The sequence below is a fragment of the Schistocerca nitens genome, chromosome 1, assembly GCF_023898315.1.
Source record: "Schistocerca nitens isolate TAMUIC-IGC-003100 chromosome 1, iqSchNite1.1, whole genome shotgun sequence".
Taxonomy (NCBI): domain Eukaryota; kingdom Metazoa; phylum Arthropoda; class Insecta; order Orthoptera; family Acrididae; genus Schistocerca; species Schistocerca nitens.
Window position 1 is genome coordinate 212,449,517 of NC_064614.1, and position 17,373 is coordinate 212,466,889.

The window sequence follows — 17,373 nt, forward strand, 5'->3', positions numbered from 1 at the left end:
TTAAAAATTGTGCGTTGTCGACCACACAACAGTAATTTTTGTTTCCACTGGCTTCAGCCATCCAGGGTTTAAATTTCTCTGGCTCTCCGCAAGTACCGGGAGTATAAATCATTCAAATCATCAATCTATGAACACACTGAAGAACAATTATAAAAATATGATTAGCTGCTGCTGCCACTGCTCAATCGCAGTTTGCTTCTGGCCACTGTTGTTACTGAGACACGTACACACAGGACGTCTCACAATGTTTTATTGGAATTTACTATTTCCTCTGACAATTCAATATTTTAATTATGTACACATACATAGCGAAGCCCCTTCTAGTGACATGAGGTCAGTGATGTAACAGTCTATTTAGTTGCCACATTCAGCAAACGTAGCGTCTTGGCCGACGATTTCGTGGGTTGTCATTGCGTCCTCGTCACCATTATTGGGTACCATTAGGAAGACTAAGGGTAAATAATTGGTTTTTCGAACTGTTACGTGAACACTCACCATTTCCGATGCTGTTTAGATGACCAGGTCTGCTCCCCAAACTGCTCCTTCCCCTTCACATGTCTTGCAGTTCAGTTGCCATGGTATGTCGCAATCACGAAAGGTGATTTATTGGATTATATTTGGCGTCATATGGGGATCCGGGGACATGAGATGCCATATGTCTCCTAGACAAAGGATTCCAGTTCAACAATGTAATGATCATAAATGTTACACTTTAATGATTTATTTAAAAATTATTTGACTTTGGACTAGGTGGCCACGATTACATGCCACGTTGTCACAATTACACCTTATTTCCTGAGATTCCCATACTCATTTCCTAACCTCTCGCATCGTTAATTTGCGTCGAGGGTATGAGATTATAGACAGGATTGTGGAATGGAGATTTTTTGTTACATTCCGAGTGGTGCAGTTGTACGTAAAATAACTGAAACAAATAAATATAGTATGTTAAACGATGATTAGAATCTTTATTTAGTTCTTGAATATTACTCCATTTTTCCTTGTAACGATGAGGAAATTTGAGTGAATTAAGAAGTTAGGAAAAGGGTTACGTTTAAGTATTAGAACGAGGGCCAGAGGATACTGATCGCTGTGGTTACTCAAGGTATTTTGTAAGTAAATAAGTAACCTCTATGGTTTTTACAAAGTTTATTCATTCCAAATTTCTTTATCTATTGATATAGTTTTCTTGGAACAAGTTCCAGTTTCAAAACTCTCTAAAAAATGCAAACCACTTCTCATAATGGCGTTAAATTTGAACGGAATATTATCGAAGAAGGGGGGGGGGAGGATGACACAACGAATTTAACGAAAATTTCACAACTACACGACACCGTAAGCGCAAAATATGCAAAATAAATAGGTACACAGATGTTCCTCAGTTTGCTTCTGAAATGCGCGACATGCCTCTCTCGATGCAGGGTTGTGCTAAAGCTCTTTTACGAGAACGGTGACTTTGTGCCAGTAGCTATACAGAAACTCCAGACACTCAATGGTTTAAAAAAGGGCGTTGGTTCGAAGTTTGCCAAGAGTGTGGATAAAATGATTACGAAATTCGAAAAGACAGGTTCTTCGAGACTTATATGTGACAGAGGGGGGAAAGCAATTGGTCCTACGCCAGTAAAAGGTGTGGCCACAATACTGCAGGAAGATTAGAGCAATGGTGTACAAACATGCAGTGCCCGGAGAACTGCCCGAATTTTGGACATACCTGCGAGTATGGCGCATAAAATTCTACGAAACAACCTGCATTGTCGTCCATACGAAACTATCCATATTCAAGAATTGCTTCATGCTGACCAGCCAATAAGACAAATGTCTACTTTAGAATTACTTCTCTAATGGAATTACACAATTAAAGGCGACGCAACTTTATGTGGTTATACGAAGCCCACGTCCATCTTCATGGACGTGTCAACACAGAATTGCAGAGGAGCTGTTCTAGGCGCTTCAGTCCGGAACCGCGCTGCTGCTACGGTCGCAGGTTCGAATCCTGCCTCGGGCATGGATGTGTGTGATGTCTTAGGTTTGATAGGCTTAGGTAGTTCTAAGTCTAGGGGACTGATGACCTCAGATGTTAAGTCCCATAGTGCTTAGAGCCATTTGAACCATTTTGCAGATTACGGATAACGTAACAGTCTCATGACAGAAAACGATTTCATTCATACTTGTTACGCGGTTGTTGGCCTCAAGACAATTAAAAACCGATTTTCCCTATCGGATGTCACAACACCTTGCCGTGGTCGATGGGCTTACTTAACAGTGCCACAACTATTGAATGTCAAAACTGTGCAGTCACACACATTAGACACTATGGATGGTATAATGTATACCCCAAACCATAGCTACCAAATTGCGATTTGTCTGTCATTTGTAGCCGAACCAATTTACGTTAAGACGATTTCAGCGCCAGCTAGTGCGAAAATTTTTTTTAAATTTATTATCATATCATAACATTCACTCTTCTTCGATAACATTTCACTCAAATTTGACTTCATTCTGAGCAGCTGTTTTTTGTGTTTTTGTTTTTTACAGCTTATTGAAAAGATGTTCAAATGTGTGTGAAATTCTATGGGACTTAACTCTTAAGGTCATCAGTCCCTAAGCTTACACACTACTTTACCTAAATTATTCTAATGACAAACACACACACCCATGCCCGAGGGAGGACTCGAACCTCCTCCAGGACCAGCCGCACAGTCCATGACTACAGCGCCTAAGGTCGCTTGGCTAATCCCGCGCGGCAGCATATTGAAACTAGAACTTTAATTGTAATCAGCGTGTATATACGATATTGAAGTACCTGTCTTGCTAAGGAGAAGCATGCAATGTTCCCTCTGACATGCATGCACGTCCAAAGGAAGAGTCACTGTGGTGACTACAGCCGTTATGAAATACATGAAATGTATCCGCAGATGCGACTACGGGAATGACGACAGTGATAATCTGTATCGGACCGGGCTCGAACTCCCGTTTCCCACTTCACGCGAGAGACCGCCTTAGTCGTGTTGGCTATCCATGCACTACTCACGGCAAGAGCCAAATTTCCACGTCTTCGTTCCTGCGACACAACCTGTACTCGTTCACAAATTATGTGTGATTCCCTTACAGTGGAGGACACCGTTCTTCTTAACAACACAGACACTGTTGCTTCGTATTTAACCGCCGATACCAGGCAGCACTTTCAGTTAAAATGTGTAGGATATGACGCAGGAGCGACGACAAATGGAAGCTTTAGTCTGGTCGTTAGTTGTGCTGGGATAACCGTTGCTGTTAAGGCGACCACTCTCGTGAAGCGGGAAAACCGGGCACAAAATTTCAGAGTCGTCATTTCCTTACACAGATGACGGATTTTTCGTGTTCGTAGCTACAATTACATTTCATAAACACCTCATGTAATGTGATAGCGTGAATAATTCAGTATAAATGGAACATATGAAGTCAAATCTAGTATTGAAATGTGCTTTGGATGTGGGTCAATAAAGAGAACAGATAGTGAGAAACGAATGATTAAAAGACAGGTAGTGTAAATTTCTCCCCTTCCCCTAAACCCTCCCCTACCTCTCAAAAAAATGTTACAATATCATGTCTTCTTCGGGCTAAAACACCTGCTTGCAAAGAAATTTATACTGTACCCTTACACGAGGGTAGGAAGACTGTGTGACCTCTTTCCCTATTTTTCCGTCTCCCTTGTATCTGTTTACGTGTTATATGTATATGAAGAATGGAAGCACGCCATAGCACTGCCGCGGGGACATTCCTCTCTCTTTTCATTCGCCGGAATACAGTAGACTCCCAGGGCGTTTCGCGTCGCGTCACAGCCCGGAGCCGGCGTTCTATCGGTGTGCGAGTTTTCCAATAAATCTCGGCACAGGCGGCGGCCGCGCTGCGCCGCCAGACAGCGCAGCTTCGAGCGCAATATCCGCCTGTCGGTCGCCGCGTAATCAACTGCTGCAGTCCCAGTCCGAATTCCTCTGCGAGCTCTGTGTGTGTGCTTTGCCGACTTAAACGCTGGTCTGAATACCGCCGCAGATACTATCACGTCGATACGTAGCGTGGCGCCTAGAGATGGAGCCTCCTAATCGGCATTTCTCCCCTGTGCACTGCTGGCCATTTACAGACCAGCACCAAGAAGGAAAGCACTTTAATTTCCTGTACTACACGTCTATGATCACAAACTGTTGTCGTCAGATTACCGGTTTCGGTCTAAACCGACCATTTTCAGATCTCCAGAGTGAAATTTTCACTCCGCACCGGAGTGTGCGCTGATTGAAACTTCCCGGCAGATTAAAACCGTGTGCCGGACCGAGACTCGAACTCGGGACTTTTGCCTTTCGCGGACAAGTGCTCCACCAACTGGCAGAATTGAAGCTGTGACGAGTCGTGAGTCGTGCTTGGGTAGCTCAATTGGTAGAGCACTTGCCCGCGAAAGGCAAAGGTCGCGAGTTCGAGTCCGGCGTACACTTAATCTGCCAGGAAGTTTCATCTTCAGATCTGTTTTATAAAAACATGTCCTAATATACAGGAGCCATTTTGTGTTTACCATTTGACGATGCGACTATGGCTCCAGTATATTAGGAAAAATAGCTCCAAGCACTATGGGACTTAACATCTGAGGACATCAGCCCCCTACACTTAGAACTACTTAAACCTAAGGACATCACACATATCCACGTCCGACGCAGGATTCGAACCTGCGAGCGTAGCAGCAGCGCGGTTCCGGACTGAAGCGCCTAGAGCCGCTCGCCCACAGCGACCGGCCCAATATATTAGGACATTTTATAAAACAGATCTCAAGATGGTTATTCTAGACCGAAACCGATAGTCTGATGACAAAAATTTGTCACCATAGGCCTGTAATAAAGGAAATATATTCAATATTTGGCTCACTATTCAATTCGCGACCATGTCGCAGCTAGTGACACGAAATCATTTAACGAAATTTTACTTATTGTTCGAAACAAACCTAACTGAATTTATAGGTGAATTACGGGTGCGCAGGGTACGAAATTTAGTTCACATCTGCCAGCGACAACGGCTCTAACCTGGCTGGGCATCGAGCCCAACTGCCAAGGGAATAGCTCAATCCCACATATCGAAATCCATCACGAAACATTTTATGCAGAAAGAATACAACGTAAGAAATGCACTGTCATAATTTGAGCTTCTAACAGGCACTGCAAGTACTTTTTAAAAATTGTTGAAGTCACTCGTTTTTGTTGCACAAGAAACCGCTTATGAGAGCGGTTTGCACATCATTTTCTGCCTAGCGCTCGATCATGTGTGACAAGAGAGCGTAGCGCCGCGTAGTGCAAATATCCGGAGTGACACAAGGGAATTTGAACTACCTAAACTATACAAAAAAACATATCATTAATGTTTTGAATAAGAGGCAGTTCTCATCGATTGCTAAACTGTTGCCTATGTGATTCTTACAAAGGTGACTAGCAGAGGAAAGTAAACCAATACAGTGTTTGATGTTAAATCAAAGACGACTTCCTTCAATCGTGACTTCAATTTGTTGAAATGAAACATTTCTTACACATACATCCTTTTATAAAAGTTTTACAGATGACGTATATTGCGTCTCACTGTTCAGAGGCACAAAACGCGTGGGTGTTTTCAGCTCGTTACTAAAAGCAAATAAGTAGGAGGCCGAGTTGATAGATGCTGAAACCTAACCTAACCTAATCTAACCTAACCTAACCTAACCTAACCTAAAGTCCAGGTTGCAACAATATGCGGTACGACGCACTGTTAGAGTGAAGGATTATTATTCAAGAAAACACATAGTACAATGAAATTACTTATCTTCAGTAGTTTGTAGGACTGCAGCTGCGGTTATGAACTGACAATCTCGTAACATGGAATACCATGAACTAATACAAAATCTTCTCAGGGCCTAAGCCTGATGGGCCCTCCTCAGAGAATCCATGCAAACATTACAGAACTGGCTGAGGGCCGATTATGAAAGTGCGTCTTCCTACGTTGAAATCTAGCTAAGAAGTGAACGAGGCACACCCCAGTTCCGTCGAGCTGCACAGCCCGCTAGAGTGTGCTTCGCTCGGCAGACGACGGGCTGCCAACCATGTGTTGGCGCGGCGTTGTAGTAACATCTGTGGCAATGATACTACAACGTATGCAGCTACTTTTACATAATCCGATTATACCCCAAAAGGGTGAAACGCATCATTGACATTAATTTCGCAACCGAGACTTTTTTTGTTCTGAAACAAGTTTTTCTTACGGTGTGACCTTCCGCACGAAAAAAAAAAAAAAATGAGGGCATGTTCCAGCATACCAGATTGGACCATTCCCTTGTCAGATTTGTTGCTCCAGTGCCTTTCAAATTAACGTCCGTAACTGACGCTAACTGAGCAGAAAGCTGTCACTGCAGTTCTCGACCAGAAGCTAAAAGAGGCCGAACTAACATGACCGAAGCCGCAGTGGCCACCTGTCACGACGCAGTGGCAAACTGGATTACATCACGTCCGAGGCTGACGTTGACCGCTCCCGTGGTCTATGCCAGTGATCGGCAAAATGTCGATCGCGAGTTAATAGCTGGCTTGGACGATTTCGGGAGATCGCGGTTACGTACAGCGTAGCTAACCTGGGCTGCTCCACTGAACTCACACCGGGCTCACGACAACTGTTTCTTCCTCCTGCGCAACTGCCTTTGTCAGTCAAAAATATCACAGTCAGCCTCATAGATGAGTATATCGAAATAATGTAAGTCTTCAGGCTTTCGTGGCCGTTGTCACCGAAGTTAAAAGCTTCTGGGTTATTAGGCCGTGTATTATTTCTTCTAAAATGAACGACGTTTCGACCCCTCTGCTGGGATTGTCCCCAGGATTTTCTGGTGTCCAGTACTGCTAGAACACTGTCAGAGACGAGTATCGCGCCCACTCAGGTACAGTTTCCGCTGGTAAGATGAGGTGTTCCCAAAGCTGGTGTCATCGTTGTGGTCAGCAGGGGTATTTTGCTCGCCAGTTGGAGCTCGATGGAAAAAATCGTTTTGACAGTTCACACCATAGGCATGGACGACGTAGCACCTTTTTCACTTTGCCGAGTGCATGTAATAAAGTAAAATAGGTGACCCATAATCCTCTACTGTTTGTGTACATGTACGTCAATAAAAGAAAAAAAAAGTTCAAATGTGTGTGAAATCTTATGGGACTTAACTGCTTAGGCCATCAGTCCCTAAGCTTACACACTACTTAACCTAAATTATCCTAAGGACAAACACATACACCCATGCCCGAGGGTGGAATAGAACCTCCGCCGGGACCAGCCGCACAGCCCATGACTGCAGCGCCTGAGACCGCTCGGCTAATCCCGCGCAGCGTACGTCAGTCGTGAGCTTCTCTGTGGACTATTAGATTCCAGCAGTAGTCATTCCTTAATTGGTATTCCAAAAAATATTGGATCATTTGTAAGTTTCCCAATTTAATGCACGTGGGTAGAACTCGTAAAACTGTTAATGGACAAGCTCTTCCTTTGGCAGGAACCGTATGCGTTTGTTGTCGTGTCGGTGAATTTTCTTGGTCCATGGCGGTATTGGTAGTGCAGTGTTAAAGCACCGGGCTCCTCTTTAGGTGTTATTTTATAAATGAAACTGGATTAGCTTTGGATTATGCCCTTGGGAAATTTTATTTTTAATTTCGTTCTGAGGCCGTTTCACTAGTGCCGGCAATCTAGGAGGGCAGGACTCTATAACACTAACGTTAGTTGGGCAGAATTCGACATTGTGCACTTATTCCTTATCAGGCTGAGTCTCTCCATCAGAAGTTGAGTGGCTTTCCGAAAGTGTTGACAAATAAATTAGGTGTGACCAGTTGTATCAAATGTCGGATTTTACTTTCCGACCATCTTCCACAAATAAATTAGGTGTGACCAGTTGTATCAAATGTCGGATTTTACTTTCCGACCATCTTCCAGTCAGGCAATAACCGTATCGGCTATCTCCAGCTAAGAGTTGGTAATTAAAATGCTCGCTGGGGGGGGGGGGGTGATAAGGCCGTCAATCTCGCCGTATGCATCACAAAAATTTTTCGTGCCTGAGAATCTGTCCTTAGTCATAGTCTTGGAGTCTGTCGATCGTCTTGATCTACAAGGCTGTTTTTCGTGGTTTTTCGACCCTATTATTTTCCCGTTTTCGATCTTAGCAAGGAGTATTACCACATCACTCTTGCAGTAGAATCCAGGGCGGTCGCCGCATTTTGCACTAACTGGAAATTACACCAGTTCAACTGGCCTTTCTACCGAGGCAGCAGTTATTTCTAGGTTAATCAGTTCTGTGGTCAGTGGTCTGAAGATGAAATGTGTGTATAACTATTTGGACGACTTACAGTGGTATGCTTCTCCGAGCATTTTGGAACATTTATGACCGGTTTTGGAGCGTCTGAGGCAAGCAAGAATGTCAAAACGTCTAAAGAAGGTACCTTAACTCCTTGTGAAATGACTTCTCTCGGGCATCTATCCTCAACCAAGATGTAAGGATTGACCAGCCTAGGACATGAGCTACTTATACTTTCCACCCTCCTAAGACTAAGAAATACTGCAGTTCTGGCAGTTCCTGAATTCAGCCAACCCTTCATGGTCCAAACGGACGCCTCTAACTCAGGGGTTGCCACCGTGTTGCTTCAGGAGGAAGATGGTGAGTGGATGTCCTTCGCCTACGCCTCTAGGTGCCTCTGTCCAGCTGAGAAGAAATAACCTACTTAGGAATTGGAAGCACTGGCTATCCTCTTTGCGCTAGAGAAATTTAAATACTACCTTGAACACTAGGAAGTTACACTGGAGATGGCCAACCAGGCATTTAGTAGGATTTTGGCTCGCCCGTATAAACTGGTGTATTGCGAGGTGGGCAGTCCGAATTTCCGAATTCTGTTTGAATGTGCGTCTAATTACGGGGTGCCTTAACGTTGTAGTGGATACCTTGAGCAGAATGTTCGAAGAGGACTGGGAAGGTTCTTGTTGGTTGCTCCCAAGTAGTGGTATTACTGCCAGACAAAGCATGATTGCGACGTTAGAAAAATGGTTACGTCAGTGTCAGGAATGCAAGATGGCTAAGCCGAATTGCAGGGGGCGTAATGGACTGCTTCAGCTCACACAGGAGGAGATCGGAGTGTCTTTTATTGTTTACGTCAGTCCTCTTCTGCAGACACGAATTGGGTACCGTTTTCTACTTGTGGTGGTTGATGGTTTTACTTAGTTTAGCTGGTTGCTCCTCAGTAGTGGTATTACTGACAAACTGCCTATTGGATTCTGTCACGGGTTCTTCGGCCGACGTTCATCTAATGATTTTTCTGACGTTTCGCCAGCACGAGTGGCTGGCATTGTCAAAGCTTCACCCTCCATTGCCGGTGGTGAAGCTTTGATAATGCCAGCCACTCGTGCTGGCGAAACGTCAGAAAAATCATTAGATGAACGTCGGCCGAAGAACCCGAGACAGAAGCCAATAGGCAGTTTGTCAACAAGTGGCCACGAAAGCCTTAATAATTTTGTAGTGGTATTACTGCCAGACAAAGCCTTAGATATGTAAGATTTTCCGTTGCTTCGGTCCTCCGAAGGTCATTATTAGTGATAATGTTCCTTGTTTCTCTTCCAGGGTGTTTAGGAACTTCTGTTTCCTATCAGTGGCTTAACACGTCACCACAACACCTTATTACCCCCCCCCCCCTCCCCGCCACCGCCACCTTTGTTCACGGAGCGGTTTGATTGTAACTTTAAGTCCTCCCTGATCATCTTCCACGCTGAGACTGAAACTAAATGGTATTTTTCTTTACCATGGCTGAACCTAACCTTTAATACTGCCAGACGTGAGATGCCACAGGGCTACCCTGCTTATCTCATGTTTGCTATTCAGCTCTCCCCTTTATCAAATATGTGGTACATAAATGATTTGTTGCCCAATGACATTAAGCCTGAGTTAATCAAGGATAATTGGCGTAGAGCCAGCGCAAACATTCAGAGCGCCCATTAAAGGGGAGCGGAATGGTGTAACCAGATGTGGCGTCTGGGGAATATTCAAGTCGGAGATACAGTCTTTATGAGAAATTTTCGGTGCAGATATTCTGTGAATAATGGATCTCGAGAAATGTCACCCCACTACGTGGGATGTATGGGAGGTACTCACTACAGCCACATTTAGGCTCCATAACGAAGAAATTCAAAATGATTTAGGGAGCACTTAGTCCAGTTAAGTAAGTATTAGGACTCACTTGTGAGCCCTGCTACCACATAGAGTTCCGGTTTTTGGGAAGGGGAGAGACTGACCCACTGCGCAATCTATAGTTCGTGCAGTGTTTCCTGAAACACATACTTTGGCGTGAAGGTGGCGTGGCACGGTTGTCCTGAGTGCCTTTGAGGCCGTTTTCTGGGAGGGGCAGTGTGTAAAGCAGCATGGACAGCACAGGTCTGAGGGAAATGAGCTGCCCGTTCATTCTACCAGCCATATGACTTCCAAGTTCGTCTGGCTGAGCATCTTCCGGACACGAGGGCCGTACACTGGAGACGGAAGAGGACTGCCCACCTCGACAATATTCCTTTGGCCTAACAGATTTGTAGGTCGGGGGACGGATGGGGGGTGAGTCGTCATCTCATCCACACATCTCCTGGTGGCTCCAATCTTTTTCATTGTTTGCGACTGCACGACGGCTTTTGGATGCTGGGTGAACTACTTTTCTTTCGTCACTTCGCTGCTGAGACTACACGGCATTCATAAGGAGTGACCTTGCTCCCCATTGTGAAGATGATAATTGTGACTGGTTCAGATTATGCGCGTGTTTGTATCTTGTTGCTTGTATATTAGACTTCGTTCAGCCTCTGGTTGTTGTTGTTCCCCGTTCCTGTGTCTGGCTAGGTGATTTGAGGAGTGTGTCGCTCGTATGAAAACATAATAGCCCCAATTGGGTGATTGTCACAGAGTTGTGATTTGATTGTTTGTTTTAAATTATTCTGGTCTTGGACTCTGAGGCCTGGTACTTAGGGAGAGGCAGGATTCAGTGTGGACGGGGCCATAATCAGTTACCGTTGGTTGCTCATTTCTTCTATTTAAAATCATGTACACTTCATTTGGAAAGAATTGCAAATAAAGTTGACAATAAGGAAGAATTATCAAATTTGACTGTTAAGACACAATGTCTAATTTAAAAACTGCTTAAGCAAGTTGCACTCACGGCTGAAGGCCTTACTGACCATAAATTCAAATTATTTGTCGGCTGAAGGCCCCAATAGTAATAACTCAAAAAACAATTTGATGGTTGAAGGCCTGGATAGCAAATTCTTAAGAACCAATTAAACTTCTCCAAGTGATACAAAAATATTTAAAAAAAAGACAATCACTATTAAGAGACAATATATAATTCAAAATTCTCAAGACCAATTGCGTTCATGGCTGAAGGCTTTATTGACAAGAAATTCAAATTATTTGTCGGCTGAAGGCCCCAATAGTAATAACTCAAAAAACAGTTCGACGGCTGAAGGCCTGGATAGCAAATTTTTGAGAAGCAATGAAACTTCTTCGAGAGATATTTAATGAACAGTCATCAACATTTCAGTGTTGAGATATTTTGTGTAATTAAAATTTCTTAAGACAAGTTACACTCACGGCTGGAGGTCTTATTAATAAGAAATTCTAACTCTTTGTCATCTGAAGGCCCAAACAGTAATAATTCAAAATAAAATAAAAAAAAACAATCATCACAATCTGACCAAATCAAGAGCGAAGTGGGCCTCAGACAGTGCTCCAAGGATCGACCTGGGAAAGCCGCTCAACGTCATAAATGATGAGACAGGCAGCCAAGAGTTGTGTTCACTAAACCGGATGGCAACTCAAACTAGTGACAGTTTAAATGCAGACCAACACCCTTGCAAAATCTACCTAATGTCTGATAACCAATACAACGATGGAATAACCCAGGCAAGGTGGAACCAGCGGACAGCACTGCGTCTTCAGAATCCGGTGTTTAGAACATCCAAAAGCAGAAGGAACCACTACAAGCCAAGTAGTCCGAAAGAAACAAAATATCCGAACCACAATCAAGGAGGCTGTTGAACTACATGACTTACCAGACAGCAGCGGCAAGGCGAGGAATGATGCAGTGTCGCGAAAATACGCTAACCTCCAGGGCAGGAAACTGCGGTGTCAGCGGCCACTAGGGAGAAAAATACCGATGGTTGAACTTCACCAATAATAACACTAAAAATTCAATGGTTAATAATAAGAAGTGTAGTACGGCTAATCAATTTCGCCAACTCCAAACACTCCACTCGCTGCTCTTTGTCTCAGCGACCCTGCGAGCAGCAACGCGCAAACAAACGACGTGATCTTAGAATAGTGGAGGTTTCACTACTGGGTTAATGTTCACTCAACTCAAACGTCCTGCGTCCGGTGGACAACGAGGTTTTGGCCCTCGCAACTACAGCCCCTCGATCCGGCGGCGCCTGCGTGCCTCCAGCAGTCCCGGCATTCCTCGCACTGCCAGGCCTGACTGCTGCTCCGTCCAGACCGAACTGCCCGACACACCCTGACCCAGAAATCACTTGACGTCCCTCCAAAGATAGTACCACAGTACTAGATATCGATAACCGCTGCTGCTGCCACAGACGACGCTAGCAAACGTAGTGGCACCAGTAAACACAATAAGAAAACGAGACGCCACCACCACTATTCCACGATGCCAACCTACCATTGGCACCAACGCGAGCCGCAACACGTCTCAGACCACTTCACATTAGATAATTTTTTTAAGTTCAATGTATTATTATTCACGACGTTTAACTTTTTTTTCCTGGAACAGGTTAAATCGCCAAGTCGCTCTCTCTGGTTATGCAAAGGCCACAAGCTTATTCATATTACGGGAGCAAATCGGGTTGGACGTCTTTTCGTGGCTTATGCTTCCAAGCCAAGCTTATGTTCAACGTAGGTGGGTTTTGTGAGCCAACCATTCACGTCTTGATTCCACCTATGTTTCTTATCCCACATGACGGTTCGTTATTTACAGTTTCTGCCTCGTGGCGTGGCTTGAAGGGTGGGGAAATTGGGGTTGCAGCTAACAGGAGTGGGTAACATGAAGGCAGAGTTTTCGAATGGTGGGCAAGAGCAAGTGGGGGACACAACGATTGGGGGGAGGGGCGGGGGGAACGAAAGTGGAAGACACAATTATTTAAGTAAATGAAGAAATGTGGATTACAACATATTTCTGAAGAGAGCAGGGAATCAGTTAAACCGAAAATCTACCTGTTAATTTAGAATTTTATGACATTCTTTTATTTTGTTTTTAAAATCTCCAGTTCTTCCAACATGTCCATGTAAACATGTTTTTGGGTACATTGTAATTTTGACTTTTGACATAGGTTGTTCCGGGACTGGGCACAACCCAAAACCAGTCACTGAATAAATAAACATCCATTTTAGTTGCAACTCTGGCTGTCTCATTTCGCATCACTTACGTTGACGATGACGCCTCATAGCAACAGCAATGTACCGAATTCGAGCATGCCCAGAAAAGAATGGGATAAGTCTGAATATTGTCTGGCCTTTTATGTGCGTACGGTAGAGAGCAGGTTCAATGGTTGTGAAAAGTAGGGCCCGCATCTCGTGGTCGTGCGGTAGCGTTATCGCTTCCCACGCCCGGGTTCCCGGGTTCGATTCCCGGCGGGGTCAGGGATTTTCTCTGCCTCGTGATGGCTGGGTGTTGTGTGATGTCCTTAGGTTATTTAGGTTTAAGTAGTTCTAAGTTCTAGGGGACTGATGACCATAGCTGTTAAGTCCGATAGTGCTCAGAGCCATTTTCTGAAAAGTAGGTGAATACTTTGATCCTAAACGTTATTCCCATTCATCTATGTATAGATATACCCTTGTAAATCTTTTGAAACGAAAATATTCTAGCCCTATGCGTAAATTAAAACTGACCCCTAATTTTTGTATCTTCATTCGTATAGAAGGTATTGTCTTATGATTTCGAATGAATCTTTTTCAAACGTTATGTATCTTCCAATTACTGCAATATTCACATAATACCTTTTGCTCTAATACCTCCGTATACAGTTTTCACTTAAATGGCTATGGGCTTTATACAGGGTGTTACAAAAAGGTACGGCCAAACTTGCAGGAAACATTCCTCACACACAAAGAAAGAAAATATGTTATGTGGACATGTGTCCGGAAACGCTTACTTTCCATGTTAGAGCTCATTTTATTACTTCTCTTCAAATCACATTAATCATGGAATGGAAACACAAAGTAACAGAACGTACCAGCGTGACTTCAAATACTTCGTTACAGGAAATGTTCAAAATGTCCTCCGTTGGCGAGGATACATGCATTGACCCTCCGTCGCATGGAATCCCTGATGCGCTGATGAAACCCTGGAGAATGGCGTATTGTATCACAAAAATGGCTCTGAGCACTATGGGACTTAACTTCTAAGGTCATCAGTCCTCTAGAACTTAGAACTACTTAAACCTAACCAACCTAAGGACATCACACACATCCATGCCCGAGGCAGGATTCGAACCTGCGTCCGTAGCGGTCGCGGGGTTTCCGACTGTAGCGACTAGAAGCGCTCGGCCACACTAGCCGGCTATTGTATCACAGCCGTCCACAATACGAGCACGAAGAGTCTCTACATTTGGTACCGAGGTTGTGTAGACAAGAGCTTTCAAATGCCCCTATAAATGAAAGTCAAGAGGGTTGAGGTCAGGGAGCGTGGAGGCCATGGAATTGGTCCGCCTCTGTTGTTGAGAAGCGTACGAACACTTCGATTGAAATGTGCAGGAGCTCCATCGTGCATGAACCACATGTTGTGTCGTACTTGTAAAGGCACATGTTCTAGCAGAACAGGTAGAGTATCCCGTATGAAATAATGATAACGTGCTCCATTGAGCGTAGGTGGAAGATCATGGGGCCCAATCAAGACATCACCAACAATGTCTGCCCAAACGTTCACAGAAAATGTGTGTTCATGACGTGATTGCACAATTGCGTGCGGATTCTCGTCAGCCCAAACATGTGGCGGTGAATTGAGGAAGTAAAGTACATACTGACGAAACTAAAATGAGCTCTAACATGGAAATGAAGCGTTTCCGGACACATGTCCACATACCATCTTTTCTTTATTTGTGTGTGAGGAATGTTTCCTGAAAGTTTGGCCGTACCTTTTTGTATCACCCTGTAGATTCATTTCTATAAAGGATGACGCCCTGAGTGCAAGAAAACCATCGATCAGAGATAGGCGGCGCTTAGGACCAATCAGGCAGTGAGATCTTAACAGATCTGTACAGTTGGCTTAGAGCGGTCTTGTAAATGAGACGGAGCTTTTTAGGACGTACATTTATGGTGGCAACAAAAGATGGACCTAGCCACGGTAGCATGCTGTTCGGTCTGCAGCAGGCTCACTCAGCCTCTTATTTTTCAGTTTTCTGGAAGAGTCAAAGAGCACTGTCCGCGACCTGTAGTCACTCCACACCACGATGGACTTCGTGCAACGTGTCTGTCCACTGACAATTCTTGTTTTCGGTGGTGTAGAAGCAGTCTGAAAATACTGATCGTGCCGATTGCAGTTCAAGAGGTATAAGTTACCTTCATACGCATTTTTCTTTTTGTTTGTCAATACTATTATAACTGGCATGTGCATTTCCTCTCCTATGCCAACCTCTTCACCTCAGAATGGCACAGACAACATACGTCCTCAATTACTTGCTGGATGTATTCCAGTCTCTGTCTTCCTCTACAGTTTTTACTCTCCACAGTTCCCTCAGTACCATTGAAATTACCGCGAATGTAATAACAGATGTCCTGCCAAACTGTCCCTTCTTCTTGTCAGTGTCTTCCATATATTCCTTTTCTCGCTGACTCTCTGGAGAACCACTTCATTCCTTTCTTACCAGTACACCTAATTTTCAACATTCCTCTGCAGCACCAAATCTCAAATGCTTTTATTCTGTTCTGTTCCCGTTTTGCCACAGTCCACTACCACTATCACACAATGCTGTGCTCCAAACGTATATTCTTCGAAATTTCTTCCTCAAATTGAGGCCTATGTTTGACACTAGAAGACGACTCTTAGACAGGAATGCTCTCGCCACCAGTGCTCGACTGCTTCTTGTGTTCTCCCTGCTCCGTCCGTCATATGTTATTTTGCTGCCTACCTGGCAGAATTCCAACTTTATCTACTTCTTGATCTCGAACCCAGATGTTAAATTTATCGCTGTTGTTATTTCTACTGCTCCTCATTACTTTTGATTTTCTTCGATTCAATCTCAATTCACTGGCCACTCTATCCATTCCATTCAGCCTACCTCCTTATTCATCTTCGCTTTCACGAAGAATAGCAATGTCATCAGAGAATCTTATCATTAATGTCCTTTCACCCTGAATTTTAATTCCACACTTGACTCTTTCTTCTAATTCCGTCACTGCTTCTTCGATGTCCAATTGAAATAGGACATGAGACGTTTAAAGCAGTAGACGGGTTTTGCTTTTTGGGCGGAAAGAAGGCTGATGACGGCTGAAGCTGAGAGATCATAAAATGCAGACTGAGAATACCAACTAAAAAGTGTTCTGAAAAAGAGCAATATTTTGAAACGCAGTATAAATTTAAATGTGAGGGAGTCTTTATGGAAGTATTTGTCTGAAATTTAGTTTTGTACAGAAGTGAAATGTGAGCGATAAATAGTTCAGAGCAGAAGAGAACACAAAATTTTGAAATGTTGTACTACAAAGAATGCTGAAGACTAAATGGGTTTGTCGAATAACTAATGAGGAGGTACAAAATCGATTTGAGAAGAAAAGAATGAAAAATCTTGAGACAACAACGGATTGTCAGTTTGCCAATGATGGGAACTGTAAAAGGTAAAAAACCCTCCGGAGACCGAGGGCCTACTTAGCTATAAAGGTTCAGGTGGATGAATGATGAAGGCGCAGGTATGAGAAGGTTTTCACAGGAGAACTGCATCAAACGATATAATACGAACGGTAAGATAACATAGAATAAAGTGTTCTCGTCCTTCCAGCAGCATCAAGTGGATAAAATAACATGAGCGTTCGGCTATGCACGTCCGGCGCATTGTCAAGTCGAGAGTGCCAGGCTCTGCTTGGGCAATAGCTGATGGCATTTTATCCACTGGACGCTCTGGAATACTGACACAATTTTAATCATCACTTTAGTCAACCGTTGAACATGGCAAGTGTACCACCAGAAAAAAAAAGCTTTAGGATGATGCAATAGTCGACAGATATAAAACAGACAACATCCGGTAAAATGAGACCACAAAATCGCCAAATAAGTCTGAGATTCTTTTTTAAGTTGTCAGTCTTAGGGCTGGTTTTTTGCTGGGCTGCCTGCCACGAATTACCCTCCTGTGCCA